A 20,958-nucleotide genomic window follows, 5' to 3' on the forward strand; every position below is an offset into this window, starting at 1 on the left:
TATACGTCACCATGCTCTTCATTCCCATATAACATGGGAAACCCATGACAAAGGGCTTTTCAAAGAATGGTGATATCAGGGACCAGGGTGAACAGAGAACTAAAGCAGCTTTTTTGGATCCTTCCTCTGAAAATCTTGGAGGAGATTCCTCACAGAACTCAGAGACAGAAACTCTCCAGGATAGGGGGCTGAGGAGCTTGAAGGTTGTCTACCTTCTCTTCTAGGTGACCCTCTGCAGAGCAGGGCTACTTTCTCCTGTGGGTCAGTGGCTTTCTACCTCTTTTCTCTATACGCTGGGACTCCTGCTTTTTACAGTGGTACTGACTTAATATTTACTACAGGCAATTGTTTCTGGTCTCTCTCTCTCTCTGATTAATCTATAGAACTTCCCTCTCTACACTCATAGACAATGTTTTATAGCACTCCTGAAACAGATGTGGTATTGTAATGAAGCATTATAGTTGCTTTTGTAATAAGTGTTGAGGGTAGGAAAAAAATGATAATGGAGGAACTTCAATGTGATGAGGTTTAGGTTTGTCCTCCAAATTCTCAGCTATGCCAGAGAAGGCTTCTGCAAAGAAGCAATGTCCAAGCTGAGACTTGAAAACATTAGGGTAGAAACTGGACTCTAGAGAGCAAGAATAACATTTGCAAAGACCTAGAGACTAGAGAGAACATGGCGTATTACATCAGAGAAACTGAAAGTTGTTCAGTATGACTGATGGAAGACTGAAAACAGGGCGGTGAGGTGGGTTTGGTAATTGAAAGCTTTGGAACCCTTTGAGGCCATGGGAAGCTACTGAAGCCACGTAAGTGGGGAAGTGGTAGGATTAGATTTATATTTGAGAGTAAGCATTCTGGCAGCAGTGGAATGAAAGGTTTAGGGGAAAAGCTGAAAACAGAGAGACCAACTGGTTCTCTCAATGTATCCCAATGTATTGGGATAGTGGCAGTCAGGATGGGGAGAGGCAGAAGAATGGCAGAAATATTTTGGAAGTAGAAGCAATAAGACTTGATGATTAATTGGATGTGGACAGTGAGGGAGGAAGAGAAATCAGAGACCAACAGCTCAACTTTCTTCATATCTGTCTTATACCCCAACTTGATCTTGGACTTTGAAGCCTCCCTGCATCTTTAGTTTTTCCTAAAGCTGTGACCTCAAATCCTGGCATTGACCTTAGACCCCATGATGACTGTTATTGCCTTAGTGGTGCCAACAGCACCCATGGCTACAATCTGTACTCCAAATGCTGGTGCTGGTCATTACCTACCCCCAGGATTGGTCTATCCATGTGTTTGCTTCCTGAATGTACAGCCACAGGATGATAATAGTGCTTAAGAGCAGGGACTTTAAGTGGGATGGATTTAAGTTCAAGTCCCAGCTCTTCACTTACTCTTAGTTTGACCTTTGGCAAGTCACTAAATGTCTCTGAACCTCACATTTTCTCCTCTGTGAAATAATAACAGAACAACTATGAGGATTAAATGAAAGCATCAATGTGAAGCACAGTGCCTGCACATGGGCAAGCACAAAATGAAAGCTAACCAAAGAGAGGAACAAGGAAACAATACAGAAGAGAGTGATAGATTTTAGTGGTTTTTTTTTTGCTTTCCCTCCCATGACTTACAGTCTGAAACAACACAGGATAACAAAAGCATCCATTTGGATAGAGAGGAAGAGGAAGAATCTCTTTTAGCAGGATTTCATGAAGAAGGTCTGCTAAGAAGAGTTTATTTTGACCGCATAAAAGTTCAGATTGGTTTGTTGAGCCTGGTAGAACCAAAGCTAGGGCCCGACCCACTGAGACTTCTTTCACTCCGGGACTCTTGACTCTTTTCATGTCATTTTTCTCCTCTACTTACATGTTCTTCCTCATTGTCTTTGTTCAAATCTCAGTCACCATTAACTCTCTTTTCCTTCCCGCTCCTGCTCTTCTCCTTCTGTCTCTTTTCACAAGGTAGCTCTGATGCGTCTCTGTATTTGTCCAGTTCCAGGCACAGCAGGATATAGAAGTTAACATTTATTGGAGACTGTTTTGCTTCCTGGAATCTCCCCTCTAGAAAACTTTGTGTCACTCTGCTTACAAACCTGGTATATCCCTGAGTAGAGGCGGTGCTAATAAAACTCAGTTAGTAATAATAATAATACCAATAAGCAATGTGCATCAGTGCACTCTACTGTTCTATACAATTGGCAGCTCGTTCTACTGGCCAGTGACCAAGCAGCACCCTCTCTGATTGGTTAGCTCCATAACTGGTCGTTACGGGTTTAATTGTGTTCCCCTTCTCCCCTACAGTTCATGTGTTGAAGCCCTAACCTCCAGTATCTGAGAGTGTGACTGTGTTTGGAGATAAGGCCTTTTCAGAGTGATAAAGGTAAAATAAGAGCGTTAGGGTGGGCCCTAATCCAATGTGACTAGTGTGCTTTTAACAAGAGGAAATGTGGATACGCAGAGAGATACTAGGGATGCATGCACACAGAGGAGAGGCCACGTGAGGACGTAGCAAGAAGGTGGTCGTCTGAAAGTCTAGGAGAGAGTCCTCAGAAGAAACCAAGCATCCTGACATCTTGGTTTTGGACTTCTAGCCTTCAGAACTATGAGAAGATAAAGTTTTATTGTTTAAGCCATCCAGTCTGTGGTATTTGGTGCAGTAACCCTAGCAAACTAATATACTGGTTATGGTATTGTTTGGACTGTCATGTTCAATAATAAGTTTTGTTGATTGCTGAGTCTAATCTAGGGGTAGTGTAGAACACTTCATTACATCTTTAGTTACTATCTAGGTATTATCCTCATTTTGCAAAGGGGAGAACTCAGGCCTGAAGAGGAAAATGACTTACCTAGAGTCAAAGTCACAGAGCTAGTAAAGGACAAATTCAGGCTCAAATCTAAATCTTTCTGACACCAGTACCTAGGTTCTTAACTATTCTGTACTGCCTAGAAATACTGGTCTTCTGTGACTGCTTTCACCCAATATAAATAATCCTCCTTAATTTTTTTCTATGGCTCTCTGGTCTTTTTTCCTCTTTGGGGCATGAGCTACAATTTAGAATTATAAATTAATTATGTGGTTATTTTCTCAATGCCGTCCTCCGCTGCTAGTCCCGTGATATAGCACTGTGCTTATAATCATGAAGATGATGTTAGTTTTGGAACCAGCAGTGTTGAAAAGCTTCTTGATTTTTATGCCAAGTGAAAGCCAGCCAGCCCTTTGCATATGGTGAAATGATCAACCTCGATGGGCATTGGCAAGTAACAGGAACTGCTGCTGGGCTCTTTAATTTATACCTTGATATTGTACACATGTGGCCTCAGGAAGGGAGCGCGTCACCTAACCTTCCCACATGGCAAATACCAGCATTTCCCTCCTCACGGCTGCTGTCACGAAGAGCCCTGCCTGGTCTGGTATTCTCGGACTTGTTTTTCCATTTAGAAATGCACTTCAAGGCAGGAAGCTTGAGCCCCTGGGTGCACCCTTGGTGGCTTTTCTCTGCATTTCCTGACCTTCTACCCTGTTAATACATCAGGGCGAAGTGGCAGCAGCTTATTTTGGATATAATGGAGCCTACAAAAAAGGAAGCCAGGTCTGTTATACCAGATTGTGACTCCTCAGAGAACAAGATCCCAACAGATACTTATTGTAGATGTCGCACCGTGCTAATCACCTACTTCAGCCAATGTAGTATTATGATGATAGTGGTTATTATTTTCCCAATGAGGGTCCCCCATCAGAGGTGGAAACTGTACATTTTCCTCCCAACCAAAACTAATAGAAAAATTCTATCCACTTTCCAAGGACTGAATTTTGTAAAGACAGATTATTTTTCTCTTTGGGGCTTTTTATTTTTAGGTTTCCTCCTCCCTCTCCCCACTTTTTTCCATTTAATGCTTTCATACAGAATGAATAGTATTCTACATTTTTGTATTCCAAACACCACTCCTGCATAATTTTATTCAATTCTTTGTTGGTCTTTTTTTTTCCTCCAAGTTATGGTTTTAAAAATAATCTAGAACTAATTTGTCTAATGAATATGCAATTATTGCAAGAGTCTTTTGAAGTTTTTGAAAACCTTCAGTCAGCATCTTTCTGGGACATGGTGATGAATGTAGCATCAGGCACTTGAAAGCCATTTCTAATTTGGCGTGAGCAGGTATAATTTTTTGCACATTTCAAAACCAGGTATGATGCAGCTATTTATTGTGTACTTAGGGTTCACTTAGTGTAGTTACTTTCTAGTCTAGCTCCCTCTGCTGGACGAATGGATGCACTATTGCTACTGGGGCACACTGGGGTTGAAACAGAAACCAGGTAGGACAGTCAAGGCAGGGGAGAAGGGAGTGCAGTTTGGTTTTGCCACTGCTCATGCCCACAGCTTACAAATAATAGCTACCGTTTATGGTGTGCTTATCCCATGCAAGACACTTTACAGATGTCTTAATCTTCACTTACACATAATCCAGAAAGCAAAGGAATATTATCACTATTTATAAATAAGGAAAATAAGACTTGAAGGGGTTAAGAAAGTTTCCCAAGATCACATAGGTAGTAAGTGGCAGAGCCTTCATAAACATTTATCCTGGAGCATGTTTTCTGTGTGAGGCACTGTGTAAGTCTAGAAATGAAGTTGACCTGGATTTTACTCTCAGAGTGTTTATCTTCCTGTAGAAGAGAGAGAAGACAAACAACTATATCATGTAGCCAAGAGAATTCAGAAAAGAGAAAGATAGAGGGCCATTCCATGGTAGCAGAAGCAAAGGAAAGGGAGAAAAATTTCCATCTCAGTAGAGAGAAAAATTTGTCCTCAGAGGAGCACTGGTTTCCATTTTTGCTCATGCCTCCCTGTTTCCTGCCTACTGTGGACATTATGATTTTGAAAGCGGCCCTTGGACAGCATTTTTCGAGGATCATTTTTGACCTGGGAAGCAGCTTCCCCCTCAGTACTTTTTTTTCCAATACCCGAGTGAAGAGGCCATTGCTGAAGCAGACAGAAGCATCCCAACCCCAGCTGTGGGGTTCATTATCCTCTGCTGTCAAATTGCCATGGTCGTGAGGGTGTGGAAGTCACAGCGCCTTCCCAGCTCTGGCTGGATACAGGCTGTCAGAGCTCCTCGTAAAAACAGCACAGGGCCTGATGCTGAGTGTCGGAACATGACATCTCATGAACCATAGCCTTCCTCAGCGATGGAACAAAGTACTTTCTTCCATACCCAGTCTTGTTATACTCTTTTTTTTTTTTTTCCTTCTGGCCTCCTGAAAATGTATTTTGGTTGCAGGTAGCAGAAGCACTAAAACTATCTTAAGCAAATAAAAGGGAATTTATTATAAGAATCTCAGGGCTATACCCAGGAATCAAAAACATCAGAAGCCAAGGCAATTAATTACCTTCTTGGCAATTCTCTCTCTTAATTACATGGACTTGTGTTTCTGATTGTTTTTGCAACTCTGTCTACTTTTCCCTATTAACAAATTGTCTCTTCTCATAGATTCATGCCAGAATATGGCTTTCCATAGCCTCCAAATGCCCATCTTCTCAGTTTGAGCTAAGAAAAGAAGTTCACACTGGATCCCAATTCTACTGCTGGGAGAAAGAAGCCAGATTTATTCCAGGCTGGGTCCAATCAGCTGTGGTTGTGGCAGGGATCAGGTAGTAGAGAAAGGCCCTTATTCTTTCCCCAGCCCCTAGGGATGAGGTGCATTTTACAGAAAAGGAGAAGTTGTGGGACAGGCATTCAATAGGTAACCACATATTTGTAAATCAATGCTGTGACATGGTTTTATCTTTTCTTGAGAGTCAGTGCAACTTGCTAACTATCCATATGAGGGCAGTGTCTGTAGAATTTCATTCTTGCTTCTTGGAACAAATGGAATTCATTTGTGCTGTGTAAAGAGGACTAATGAAACTATCCGTATAATCCAGGCAAAAACTTGATGCTGAGGGTAAAGAGGCTTGGGTTCTGAACTAATTAGGCCAGCTAATATTTTCAAATACACAAGGTAATTGCTTAGGCATCCTCATGAAAGTATGAGTAAGATTTGGGTGGTTCTCACTGGCATTGAAAACCTAAAACTACCTCCCTGTCCCGTGCCTTTTCTGCAGATCCTCTTTGGAATCCCCAGGCAGAAGTGATCTTTCCCTCCTATAAATATCCAAAGAAATGCTTCATACTTCTAGTTTATTTAACTTCATTATACTTGTTTGTGTGCTTTTATCTACTGGTAGATTGTTGCTTGCACAGGTTAGCATCTGCCTTATTTTATTGTTCCTAAGACTGATTATAGTGCTTTCCTTATACACAGTAAATTCCTAAATCATGATGCTAAATATATAAGTCACTTCAGTGACCCATAGTAAACCAGACCAACTTATTATGAGTTCAAAACTCTTTGAGCCAGAGATTCTTCAACTGGCCAGTTACTAAATAAATATCAAGATGCCTAGTACTGTGTTTAGTGCCACTAGGTAAATGGTTTTAAAATTCATTTGCTAAGACCTTGGGAAACCTTACACTGAGCCTCTATGTCCTATCTGCAAACTGGGGAGTTGAGGAGGAGTAATAATATTTCCTTTGTAAGATGATTGTAGGAGTTAGAAATTATATATAGAAAAGAGCAAGTACAGACTAACCTTATCTGTTTCATTGTAGTTATTATTCATTGTGGTAGGTATGAATTTTCAGGCTTAACTCTCAAGTGGGAGAAAACTCACATTTCTTTATTGCTCATGACATTTATGGTGTCCTCATTGATCTCTTCAATTTCCTTGGACAGAAATTGAATTTCAGTTGTATTCTAGAGATCTCTAAACAGTCCAAAGATGTGGAAAGTCTCCATGTGTTTTAGGCAGTCCTCTACATTTGGGAAAGGCTCTCTGGACTTCAGTCTACTCTGCTTATCACTAATCAACTCTTCCAAGCCCTTCTTGGCTCCTTAGGATTGAAACGCTCTAGCTGTGGTTCCCAGGATCATAATTGCTATGTTCCCTATTCCCCTTGGGCTGAGGAATCTTCCACTCCCTTAATTTGAACTTTTCTGCCCCGACTTCCTAACTATAGAAGCCTGAAGCCACGTGGGAGGGTTGTCGTGTAGGAATCTGGAAACTTCTGCTTTAGTTTCTGAAACTCAAAAGTTGAGATTTCAATGAGTCTTAGCTCAAATGTTATCTCTTTGTAGAGATCTTTCTAGAATATCCCTTCAAAAGTAGAGTCCATGCTCTATCCCAGCCAATTACCTCACCCTATTTTGTTATTTTCATAGAATTCATCACTATCTTGACTTATCGTAGTCATTAATTGTCTTTGCATGCTAGGATATAGTCTCCCAAGGGGCAGAAATCTTATTCACCATTGTATCCTTAGCACTATGTCTGGCACATATCAGATGCTTGGTAAATACTTCTTAAATAAAAGAATTAATTATTCTGCCCAATTGTGAAGCTAATGGTGATGAAGTTGATGAAATAAATATGACATAGTACTTATTTTAAGGTTGCTTAAACTATTTATTTATTTATTTATTTATTTATTTATTTATTTATTTATTTTTGAGACGGAGTCTCGCTCTGCCGTTCAGGCTGGAGTGCAGTGGCCGGATCTCAGCTCACTGCAAGCTCCACCTCCCGGGTTGACGCCATTCTCCTGCCTCAGCCTCCCGAGTAGCTGGGACTACAGGCGCCCGCCACCACGCCCGGCTAGTTTTTTGTATTTTTTAGTAGAGATGGGGTTTCACCGTGTTAGTCAGGATGGTCTCGATCTCCTGACCTCGTGATCCGCCCGTCTCGGCCTCCCAAAGTGCTGGGATTACAGGCTTGAGCCACCGCGCCCGGCCGCTTAAACTATTTTGAGTTAATAATCAAGAAATAATTTGAAGACTGACCCAAGGCTTGAATGGAGAGTTTGGAGAGGTGAGGTAGTTAGTATATATATCTATATATATATAGATACACACAGACACACACACACACACACACAAATTCATAATATATCTATATAAAGAATTCATTTATATAAATAATATATAAAATATGTAAAATGTATACAGTATACATTACATATAAATATGTATAAAATAGAAGCTTTCTACATAGTTAGAAAAAGTTCTTCAAGTTCCAGTGTTTGTATTAATAATATGAAAGGTAGATATAATATATTTATGTTTAGCAAAAGGGGACATAGATTATAAAAACTTGAGCAATATTGGTTTAATTTTCAGTGCCACAGTGAGTTGTGAGCTAACTCCACCTGAATCACTGGAGCATTTAAAAAATATAGAATCAAGGGCACTACCCATAGAGGTCCTGGTTCTGTGAACTGGGATGAGACTCAGAAATCTGTATTTTGAAAATAGATTCTCTAGATGATTCTGCTTCTTAACCAAACTTGGGAGCCAGTGATTGACGTGGAAAGTCTATGGAAAGGAAAGAAAAGGAAAGTGAATTTAAAGATGGATATCTTTGTGGATGATGTAGAACTTCAGCTCAAACACTGTGCTCAGTGGAGAATTTTTAATGAAACCACAGACCACTGCTGACCCCAAAATTCAAAATTCACACTTTATCCCCAGTGCTTGAGGTGAATGGTGGTGCTTCAGTTTTTTACTTTCTTTTTTTTCTGGTTTTATTTAAACATAATACTTTTATTATGAAAAAGTTCAGTTATATACGAAGTAAGAAAGCACAATGAACCCCTGTGCCTTTTTAGATGAATGTGTCACCCAGCTTCAATAATGGTCAATTCTTGGCCAACTTCATATGTGCTGCTCTTGCTAACCCCGCTACCTCTTGATTATTTTGAAGAAAATCCAAGACTTGATATCATTTCTTCCATTAACGTTTCAATCTGAAAAATAAGGACTCCTAAAAAACATAATCTCAGCCAGGCACGATGACTCAGGCGTGTAATCAAAGCACTTTGGGAGGCCGAGGTGGGTGGATCACTTGAGGTCCATAGTTGGAGACCAGCCTGGCCAACATGGTGAAACCCCATCTCTACAAAAAATACAAAAATTAGCCGGTCTGGTGGCACATGGCAGTAGTCCCAGCGACTCGGGAGGCTGAGGCATGAGAATTGCTTGAACCCGGGAGGCAGAGGTTTCAGTGAGCCAAGATTGCACCACTGCACTCCAGCCTGGATGACAGAGCGAGACTCTGTCCCAAAACAAAAACAAAAACAAAAAAACAAAAACAAAAAGCCAAAACCCAGAAAACAAACAAAAACAAAAAACATAATCTCAATACAATCATTATACTAAAATAATTAATAATTTCTTAATTTTTTCAAGTATTACTCCATGTTAAAATTTTCTCAGTTGCTACAGAAATGCTTTCTCACAATTTGTTTTCATAATTAGTTTGACTTATGATGAAAATAAGACTCATATATTTTGTTTAATAGGTCTCTTAAGCCTCCTTTGATCTAAGGTTTTCTTTCTTTCTTTGCAACTTATTTGTTGAAAAATCTGGTCACTTTGTCAGTAGAGTTTCTCGTAGTCTAAATTTTGCTAATTTTATTTCTGTGGTGTCATTAAAAGCATTTTTTTCTATCCTGTGTATATTCTATAAATTGATAACCAGATTTAAAAGCTTACTCAGATTAAGATTTGATTTGTTTTCCACATTATTTCATGGATGGCGGTTATTATTTATATCAAGGAGCATATACCTTATTGTCCCTCTTTTTGTCATGATAGTAGCAACTGGTTTCTCAGGAAAAGTGGGTTAAATGCTCAATTCTTTCATTTTTTTTTGCCTGTTTCTTGGCATTCTCCAAAAGTGAGCAATGAGTTGTTTTGTTATTGTTGTTGTTGTTTCTTTTTTTTAGACAGAGTCTTGCTCTGTTGCCCAGGCTGGAGTGCAGTGGCGAGACCTTGGCTCACTGCAGCCTCCACCTCCTGGGTTCAAGCGATTCTCTTGCCTCAGCCTCCTGAGTGGCTAGGATTACAGGCACCTGCTGCCATGCCTGGATAATTTTTTGTATTTTTAGTAGAGACGGGGTTTCACCATGTTGGCAAGGCTGATCTTGAACTTCTGACCTTGTGATCCGCCCGCCTCGGCCTCCCAAAGTGCTGGGATTACAGGTGTGAACCACTGCCACACAAACAATGAGCCACATTATTGTCTGTGTTTTGTTTTGTTTTGTTTTGAGATGGAGTTTCACTCTTGTTATCCAGGCTGGAGTGCAATGGCACCATCTCGGCTCACCGCAACCTCTGCTTCCCGGGTTCAAGTGATTCTCCTGCCTCAGCCTCCCTAGTAGCTGGGATTACAGGCATGTGCTACCATGCCTGGCTAATTTTTTATTTTTAGTAGAGACGGGGTTTCTCCATGTTGGTCAGGCTGATCTCGAACTCCCAAACTCAGGTAATCTGCCCGCCTCAGCCTCCCAAAGTGCTGGGATTACAGGCATGAGCCACCGCGCCCGGCCCCACATTACTGTTTTTAAATATTGGTATCAATTCACATATTTGTTGTGTTTCAATCTATTGCAGTTGTTATTTTTAGTCCTCATTTTTCTTTACAATTGTGTAGTTCTTCATTGTGCAGATGTACCTTGCTGGGTCATAGCCGAGTTCAGCAAATATTTTCTCTAAAGAACCAGATAATAACATATTTGTCACAGTTTTTTTTTTTTTTTTCTATAATTGTTTAAAATGTAAAACCACTCTCAACTTCCAGGCTGTATAGAAACAGGCTTGGAGATTTGGCCCATGCACTGTGGTTTGCTGACCACTAAACCAGTTCTCTGTTGATAGCTATTTGGTTTGTTTGCAGACTTTTACTGTAATAAATTGTGCTGTAACGCATAATTTCCTGCATACATCTTTTTCTATTTTTGCCATTGGAATGGACTCCTAGAAGTGAGATTACTGAGTCAAAGGGTAAATGCTTATTAGTTTTGCTAGATAGTGTCAATCTCTTCTCAATGGGTTTGTTCTGTTTTGTACCAGCAATGTATGAGAATGTTTCCTCCAACCTTGCCAAAAGAGTGGATTATTGAACTTTTAGATTTTTTTTTACCGTTCTGAGTGAATAGCATATATAATCTTAATTTGCATTTATTTTATTATTAGTAAGATTAAGTCTCTTTTCATATGGACTGAGAGCCATTTACATTACTTTTTGGTGGAATATCTCTTTATAGCTCTTGCCCAGTTTACTATAATTAATTGACCTATTTTTTCCTCTATTTTTATAATATTAACTCGTTATCCCTGCAAAAAGTGGCAAGTATTTTTCTCTGGGTTTAAAAAATTTTAAATTAAGAATTTTTTGCTGTATAGTTTTTATAATTTTAATTTGTATGTCAAGTTTATCTAACTTTTCTCTTATTGCGTCTAGATTTTGAGTCATAGGAAAGTGTTTCCTACTCCCAAGTTCAACCATTTTTAAAATAGTACTGATATAGTAGTAGTCTTACATTTATTGTATCTTTTTTTTTTTTTTTGAGACTGAATCTCACTCTATTGTCCAGGCTGGAGTGCAGTGGTGAAATCATGGTTCACTGAAATCTCCACCTCCTGGGTTCAAGTGATACTCCTGCTTCAGCTGGGACTACAGGTGTGCACCATCACACCTGACTAATTTTTGTATTTTTAGTAGAGACAGGGTTTCGGCATGTTGGCCAGGCTGGTCTCAAACTCCTGGCCTCAAGCAATCTGCCTGCATTCGCTTCCCAAAGTTATGGGATTACAGGCATGAGCCACTGTGCCTGGTCATAGTCTTACATTTAAATCTGACACATTTGGAATTTATATTGGTATATGGAGTGAGGAATAGATCCAATTTTATCATTTTCCAGGTGACTTACCATGTATCTCAATACCACTTATTAAAACATTCATCTTTTCCCAATTAATTTCAGATGCTGAATCTGAATTAATAAAAAATATTAATTTTACACATTTCAGTTATTAAATGCTAAATTTTCATATGTGATCAGATCTATTTCTGGATTTTCTATTTGTTCCATTTGTCCTTCTGTCTATTCAAATACCAATATCACATTTTACACTTGGACACAGGGTGGGGAACATCACACACCAGGGCCTGTTGTGGGGAGGGGGAAGGGGGGAGGGATAACATTAGGAGATATACCTGGTGTAAATGACGAGTTAATGGGAGCAGCACACCAACATAGCACATGTATACATATGTAACAAATGTGCACATTGTGCACATGTACCCTAGAACTTAAAGTATAATAAAAAATAAAACCAATACCATATTTTAAAAGTTTTATAGATTTGGAAAAACATCTTAATATCAAGCAGGGCTAGGCTTCCCCCTCCTATTTCTTATATTTTTTGGTGTTTTTCCAAATTAGTGGTATAATCAACTTCATCTTTAGGAAAATAAAAACCTGATGACATCTTATTGGCACTCACAAAGAATAAAAGTTAACTTTGTGTGCGCTGCCAACTTTTTGATGTTGGTACTTCCTTGTCTAGAATATGGAAAGACAGCCTTCTTATTTGTTCAAGTCTGCTTCTGTGTTTTTCAGAAATATTTTTTACTTTTTCTCATGTGGATTTTACTTAGGTGTTATTATTACTGTAATAATAATAATAGTTATTGTCCTTGTAAACAGGCTTTTCCCCTTCCAATGATGGCTTTGAATTGGATTTTGCTTATTCATATATCCATTTTTTACTTTTAATCTTTTGTAATTTGTTTGTTTTGCATGTGTCTCTCAGATCTGTTGAATTTTGGTTTGCTAGCAAACCTAAACATTTTTTATGGATTTGTTATGCCCATTTATATTTATTGATATGATTGAGAGCTTTGATCTCAGTTGTGTTATATTGTTTTATTTTATGTGATGTGGGGTGTGTGTACATCAATAATGTTTCACTATGGGTTTATTTTATTGCTTTCTTTTTTCTTTTTCTTTTCTTTCCTTTTTCTTCTTGATAGATCAGCATTTAGGAAGATCTGGATGCTCTGTCTAATGGTTACCCTTATTATACCTTTATACAAAACATTTATCTGTTTTGGATAGTGTCTGGTACTTCCCTACTATAAGTAATATCGAAGTTGGCCAGCAATCCCTTCTTTCCTTTCTCTCCTCTCTCTCAGACCATCTAATATAATTTGATGCTGATGTAATATCATTTTGCTGCAGTTAATACCTGTAAGCCATCTCCTGAGGTGCTGGAGTGTAGCCATAGGGACTTTTTCTTGGGTGCCTTCAACCCTGGGTTGGAAGAGGCGTATTGGGCACTTTGCTGATTTGAATATAAGTCTTTTCTAAGTAGGCCTGGTAGACTTCAGAATCCCTGACTCAGTTGGTTCTCTCTCTTCTAAAGACTTGCTTCTGACCTTCTGTGAGCTTTTCTGGCACTCTATTTCCTCCAGACTTTTGTCTTATTCATCCCTCATAGAATCAGAACATACGTGCTTGGTTGTCCTGAACTACAGAGGGCCCTAGGGAAAGCTGTGCTATCCTGGGTTTCATAGCTGTGTGAGGTACATATTCTAAAAAAAGTTTTAGAATTCAAATAAAATTGGATGTCAGTAATGAAAATTTATATAACTCAAAGCTAGAAGAAAAATTCTGCATTCAGTGGAAAGATCAAGATTCCTTTAAAGTCAGGGAATTGATGGTGATGGGTCGCATTTTCTATCAGTCCTTTTGTGTGTTTTTATTGGATCTTTTATTGCTCAGGGATTTTATGTTTTGAGATGAGGTAGAAGCCAATGAAGTTGTCACTTGTTTCTAATTTTTGGTTCTTTTAATGAATGAAATCAAGGCTGTCTCCTTCTTAGCAGTCTCCTCTCCTTTCACATTTTCTGTTACATGATGAAGAGATGAGAGAGACAGAAGGTGGCTATACAGGAGGAAATAGGCTCTCATCATTTGAAGTGGCTGTTTTTTTTTTCCCACAAGCTCTGTGGGGAATTCTGAGCATTAGCTTCAAAAAAGCCATTCCTTATGTCAAAGCTGCGCTTAGATTTGGCTTGTTGGGATTCGTTTTGCGAATGCCAGCACTGGTAATGGGAACCGTTGATTCCCAAGATGGAGGAAGGGTGAAGTAATGGCCCCCAAATTACAGCCTCGGTCTATTCAAACCTTTCTAATGGGTGAGAATTCTGAATCCTCTCTTTAACCCTGCTGTGAAAAATGATGCTGATATGACCCTTTTCAGTATTTCCCCCTTCTATATCATTCCAGACTAGCTTTTTGTGCTTCAGTGATACAAATTTAGAGAAAATTGGGAGGAGAACAAGGGCAAGAGGGGATGTTCTAGGGCTTGGTGACAAGTATTTTGAGGATTTTGACAAATGAGCCATGGAAGAAGTGTGTGAAGGAAGTAGAGAAGAAAGAAAAGTGAAAATTTAAAATAGAGTATGTCTGAGCTAATTGGTATTCCATTCAAGGCATTTGAAAATAAAGTAAAGCACTTGGGCAGTTTTGCCATTATTATAATTTTTTGTTTCTGGATTGCGGTTCTTTTTTATTTCTGCACTGTAGTTCCTTGATTGCGTTAACATTCCAAAGCTAGTCCTCATGGGTGATATTTTATAAGGTTACACTTGCGTTTCTTGGTATGATAACTAGATTTCTGGTTTCTTGTAGAACATTTTCCTAAGTCCAGCATGGAGAATAGGTTATATCTTACATAGCAACTCTAATTAAGTGGTGCAGCTTCTGTAGTTTGGCATTGAAAAGGAATAAGAAACTCCATGTGCGTTTCAGTGGGAAAGAACATTCTAATTGATTAATGACGTCTGCTGTGGGTGTCAAATGCTGGTGAATGGTTTATATGCCAAAGACTCTGCCACAGCTGCTGGAAAACATTATTCTTGCCTTTTCTTGTAACATACAGCTAAAGTGACAGAGAAGACAAGCAGAATATGCAAACATCCAAAACTGCTGTTGACAACTGCTCTTTGTTGTCAAAACTAAGTGGCAGAATAATACCAAGTTTAACAGAGCAGAAGGGAGTGAGCTAATTAATACAGGAAAAGTTTTAATGCAGAGAATTAATCTAGGACTGGACTCTGGAAAAAGAACAATTGACCTGGATTTCAGTACTCTATTGGACCTAAAAGTTTTGTTGGGGTTCTGAGCATAGCATGGACTCACTAGGTTCAAAAAGTGAAGCACTTTGCCTTGCGAACAATTTATATTAACTACATCCATTGCCTGAAATCTGTATAGCAATAGTTTTTAACCCCCTCTTCCTTAATTCATTCCATCATTTTATTAAAGAGTTTGGCTCAAAGACAGATTTTCTGAGAGGAACATTTTTGTCATTATAGGAATTTGGTTTGTTAATAATAGCTTCCATTTCTGGGCTAAATGTTTGCATACATTAGCTTATTGAATACCTATGAAAATCTTGTGAAATCAATATCATTATCCCCATTTTATGCTGAAACAACTGATGCTCAGAGAGGTTATGTAGCTAACCTGGGTATACATTTAGTAAATTAAGATCTCACTGTTGTAACTTGCAAAGCTTGGGCTTTTAGTCATACACTGTGCTGCTAATTTATTTACTTGTTTGCTTATTCATTATTTCTAATACATCTTAGGAACTTGGGAACATTTTAGTTGTTTTCTAGATCCAGCTGCTGAGATCAGGCTGCACCATGTATCAGTTGTAAAGATCCTGGAGGTGAGTCCAACTCCTTAGAGTATGCAGAACCAAAAAAGACAGAGAGAGATTGGGAGCGAGGAGATTGGGGTCAAGATGTGAATCTGCTTAGGTGGAGGTGGAGAGGGAGAATGAATGGAGATGAATTACAGTAGTGAAGAGGCTAAGGCAATAGAGTGGGAGTGTTAAGTTCTCTAGTTTGTTTTTAATTTAACCAGTATGTCTTGAGCACTCACCGTGTGCCAGGCAACGTGCTAAAAACCAGGGATACAAACCAGCAAACGCAGGATCCATCCCTGCCTTCATGGCTGATATGGTTTGATGTTTGTGCCCTCCAAATCTCATGTGGAAATTTGATCCCCAGTGTTAAAGATGGGGCCTAGTGGGGAGGTGTCTGTGTCATGGGGATGGATCTATCATGAATGGCTTGGTGCCATTCTCATAAGATTGAGTGAGTTCTCATTCTTTGTCTCTGTGAAATCTGACTGTTAAAAAGAGCCTGGCACCTTCCTCCCCTCTCTCTCATTTCCTTTCTCTCCACGTGACACACCTGCTCCCTCTTTGCCTTCTGCTGTGAATGGAAGTTTCCTAAGGCCCTCACCAGAAGCAGATGCTGATGCCATGTTTCTGGGACAGGTGGCAGAAGTGCAAGCCAAATAAACCTCTTTTCTTTATAAATTACCCAGCCTCAGATATTTCTTTATAGTGACACAAAATGGACTAAGACAGTGGGCTTATAGACTAACGAACACGTATGATTAATCAATTAACCTCTCAAATAAATAGAAAATGAAACTGTAGTAAGTGGGCATAATAGTCCAAGCTTAATGTAAGTTCGCTGCAGGGGAATGTGGTGCTGTGAGAGGCTCTAAGATGGCGATTTGATATTATCAAGGGTCGGGAAAGACTTCTCCGAGGAAGATGATGGTTTATCCCAGATCAGAATAATGAGTTGATTTGGTAAAGAGAGTGGGAGAAGAATTACCAAGAGAGACTAGCATGTGAAAATCATGGGAGGATAGTGTGAAGGAAGCCCGTGTGGCCAGAAAAGAGAGACAGGCTACTGGAGAGATAGGCAGGAGGCAGACATGCATGGTCATGGAACACGTTCCAGGTGCTGGCCATTATCCTAATAACTGTAGATATCTGCTGAGGATTTTAAACATAAAATGGCATGACTTGGTTTAAATTTGAATCAGATCCCTTGAGCCATAATGAGAAACAGACTGGAAGGTGGCAAGAACAGAAGCAAGTAGTTCAGTTTGAAGGCTGACACAGTCGAATCTATGTCTAGAAGCACTGATTGCCTCCCAAGATGACCAGTTAACAGGAGTTTTGCAGTTTCTCTGGGTTGGTAGCACTGAGATAAAGGCCCCTGGTTTATCTGGACAGGGGAATATAAACCTACCATGTGGTAGAGTTCATTAATTAAGAACACCTACTTTGGACACACCTGTGTTTGCCTTTTATTGATATCTTGGTTGCAATGACCATTACTGTTGATTTATAGCCAACAACCTGAGGAAAACAAAGAGTCAATCTGCTATTTGTTTTCCCATCCAATATTGTTTCCTATCCAATAATCTGAAACCAATATTTTTTTCAGCATCATCCTGCCTCCATGCGGCCCAATTAGTTTAATGATAATTCTATACCTTTTCCTAAGCAATTGGTTTAGGAATGGCTATGTCACATATTCTGAGTCCAGAAGACATGAAAGAAGCTGGGGAGCACTGGGATGTGTGTCTGAGGAAAGTTTCTGTCTTATAAAAGAAATCCACAGGAACTGACTCTAGATATGATACCTGAAACCGCTGCAGCCTGTGAAAGGGGGAGCTGAGAAACAGAAAAGAACTTTGGACCTTAACAGGATGCTTAAGCTATTACTCAAGCAAATCAGTCATCTCCAGGGCTCGCTCTGCCTCTAATAAGCTTTCTGTTACGTGGGATAATAAAGTCTTTAGTTTGAACTTAGGTTTTTCTGATATGCAGATGAAAGTGTTGAAACCAATAAACCAGCTGTGTGGACCTGGGAAAGCCGATCACAGTCTTTGAGCCACTTTCCTTGTCTGTAATGTAGGTAATAGTTGTACTTGTTGCATTGAAATAGGGTTGTGAGGATTATATTATATAATATACCTTATGTGCTTAGCCCAGTGCCCAACAAAGAGTTGTTCAATAAATTGTTGCTATGGAGATGAATAATAATCCTTTCTCATATTTTAGATCAGTGAGGATGGACTCTGATTACATATGGCTATATGTCTACAGGTCATATACTAGCCAACTGTTTGGAAGCAAATAAACAGCTATACTGTCTTTTTTTTTTTTTTAAATCTAGGTTTATATTGGGTATCTATAGGGACATGCAAATGTACCTCTAGACTGCCTGGATATCTTTTTTTTTTTTTTTTTTTTAACCACCTTCATAATCTGTTTCAATATAATCAATTAGATTGGTTATGCAGATGATTCAGTTTGGTCATTAGGTTGTCAGAAAACACCAGCTGGGTGAATACTGGAGCCAAAATCTTCTCTTTGGCTGTGGCCTACCTGTCTTTTGTTGAAGGATTTCACACATATGACACCACTGTGTAGGGATTGTTTTGGCAATACACATTCACTTACTCTGTCACAGGGGAACACTGAATCTTTGATATTTCTTGAATGTGCAGATCAATAGCCTAGTTCTTCTTTCCTGAAATCCTAATGTGACTTTTGGACCACTGACAACGTTTCATAAGTTAGGTTGACACTCCCAAAATGAATTGGATAATTCAAAGCCAAAACTTGCTTTTATACGTCAAGTCTGAAATACTTGTTTTTTTCTTTTTGTCTCTACCTGAACTCACTGGGTGACTTCTAGAATTGTGCTTTCTTTTGAATATTCTCCTAAAGCCACATACACTCAGCGGCTGAGGTTAGACACTAAGCCGGTCTACAATTACCATGTGTGTCTGCAGGACGAAAGCTAACATTTGAGTGCAAAGTGGTGCTAGTGGGTTTATATTGATATTATTATCTTCATTTAACAGATGCAGACCTAGGATTAGAGAGTTGAAGTAACTTGCCTAAGTCACTGGTTAGCAGGTGGTAGAGCTGGAGTTTGAGCCTAGACCTGTCTTATTCCCAAGCCATACTGGAGAAGCCATTCAACATAGTAAATAGCAACATACTGCATGGTCAAAACATGAACTGCAGTGTCAAGTGCCTGTGTCAAATTGATGACTCTGTCACTCACTAAGCGTGCAATCCTAGGCAAGTTACTTAACTGCCTTGTGCCTCAGTGTCTTCACTTGTGTAATGGGAAATACCCGCATCAAAAACTTGTTGTAAGGATTAAATGAGTAAATATATATAAAGCACATAGAACAATGCATTTGAATTTATCTTGGTTTCCTTTCCTTAGTTATCAAAATATACAACTGTGTATTTTGACAATAGAGGCAGAATATTGCAGGCAGAAACTTGAATGCAGGTCTTTAAAACTATAAAGCCATTGTGTTTCCTACTATATCAGGCACAGAATGGGAGACTTTTGGGAGTTACAGAGAAAAAAACCACTAAAGGTATTATAACCCACTCAAAGGCTAATATTCATACAAACTTCTTAGACTTTTCTGGATTAGCCATGAGTGACTAGGATTTTTCTCTGCATACTGAGACTTAAAAATCAAATAGGATTTCAAATAAATGTTCAGATAAGATGCATATATATCTAATTCGCTAGAGACCTCTCATTCCCTGTTTTGTCTTTTGTCAGTAACAAAAACTTCTCTTTCCTTATTCATTTTAACTCCCTTATCTTTTGTCACTACAATAAGAGGTTTTAAATATCTTAAATTGGTCACGTATAAGCCATTCTCTAATGACTGCATCAGTTCTGAATTGGTGTGCTATAAATAAACACAAAAACTGGAATAAATTTCATTAGCAAGTAAACATAATACATATCACAGTACAACACATAAATTTCCTTCTGTGCTTGTCAAGCAAGGACTCGAGAAATGCTTGTCTCTGCAAGCTGCACCACGACTCATAAATTGCTTCACAGAATGAGGAAATATTCAGTAAACACAGACAATTAATAACCATGTTCTCAAGGGACTAAATGGAGCTACTATACATTCCCAAAGAACTAAGGAGAAGTGCTTGTCCTTATATTGTCCTTGAGGGCCACGCCACAGGGGACTGTGAATGAGTGAGACAGGCTCAGTTTGGTGGGGGAAAGACACATATAAACTCAAAACTCACCATTTTGTGTGTATGTACAGTTGTTATATTTTACCTGCCTGGAACAGATGCCTCATTTTTCTGAATAGAACACTCCCAGTCTTCCTTTGGTGAAGCTAGTCTTTCCCACTGTAGCTCTGTATGATTTGGGTGGAGTAGTTGATTTACCCTTCCTGCTTCAGAGGTGGAAGCTGACCCATATCTTGAGAATCAGAAAATTCACTTCTGTTGGTCACAGTGATTGTTTCAAGGGAGGGCAAATAATCCAAGACAGACAAATAAGACTGAAATCTGGACCTTCTATTGAAACAATTAGGAAAGAAGACTCCCTTTCTGCAGACCTGCAGCCGAAGTGTTCTCTAAGTAGAAACCAACCACTTAGAATTAAGTCAACATAAAGGAGAGAAATACCTGGAGAGGAAGGAGTCAGCTGTGAAGACACCATTTGAGCATCTTGATCCAGTTATGTCTGAAGACTCTATCGCCAAACTTTTTATTAACATAAGAGAATAAATAGTACTTTCTTGTTTCAAAAACAAACAAACAAACAAACAAGTTTGCTATTTTTTTCTTAAGGCAGTTTGAATTGGTTTCATCAGTTACAAAAAAATGTTTCTCATTAATATGACTATGATATGAAAAGTGCCATAATAGTCATATGAACAAAAGATCTTGGCATCCAGGGTGGGGAGACTAAGGAGTGCCATTCGAATTGAGCTTTGAAGGATATATAGAATTTCGCAAGTGGAGTAAGGTAGGGAAAGCCACTTCAGAGAAGAAGAACAGCATGTACAAAAAGAATCAACATTTCAGGGAGTATGAAAAATTTGGGGTGACCAGGGCATAGTGTTATGGTGGCGAGTGATAAGAGGAATGGCTGGAGAGATGGGCTAGAGCCCAGTTATGCATTGCACACCATACTAGGCATTATATACCATGCTAGGGAACATACATATAAGAGCAGTATGAGCCATACATATGTAGCATATATACACCATGGAATATTATGCAGCCATAAAAAAGGATGGGTTCATGTCCTTCGTGGGGACATGGATGAAGCTGGAAACCATCATTCTCAGCAAACTATTGCAAGGACAAAAACCAAACACTGCATGTTCTCATTCATAA

Source organism: Macaca nemestrina, chromosome 6 (genome assembly GCF_043159975.1).
Source record: "Macaca nemestrina isolate mMacNem1 chromosome 6, mMacNem.hap1, whole genome shotgun sequence".
Classification (NCBI taxonomy): domain Eukaryota; kingdom Metazoa; phylum Chordata; class Mammalia; order Primates; family Cercopithecidae; genus Macaca; species Macaca nemestrina.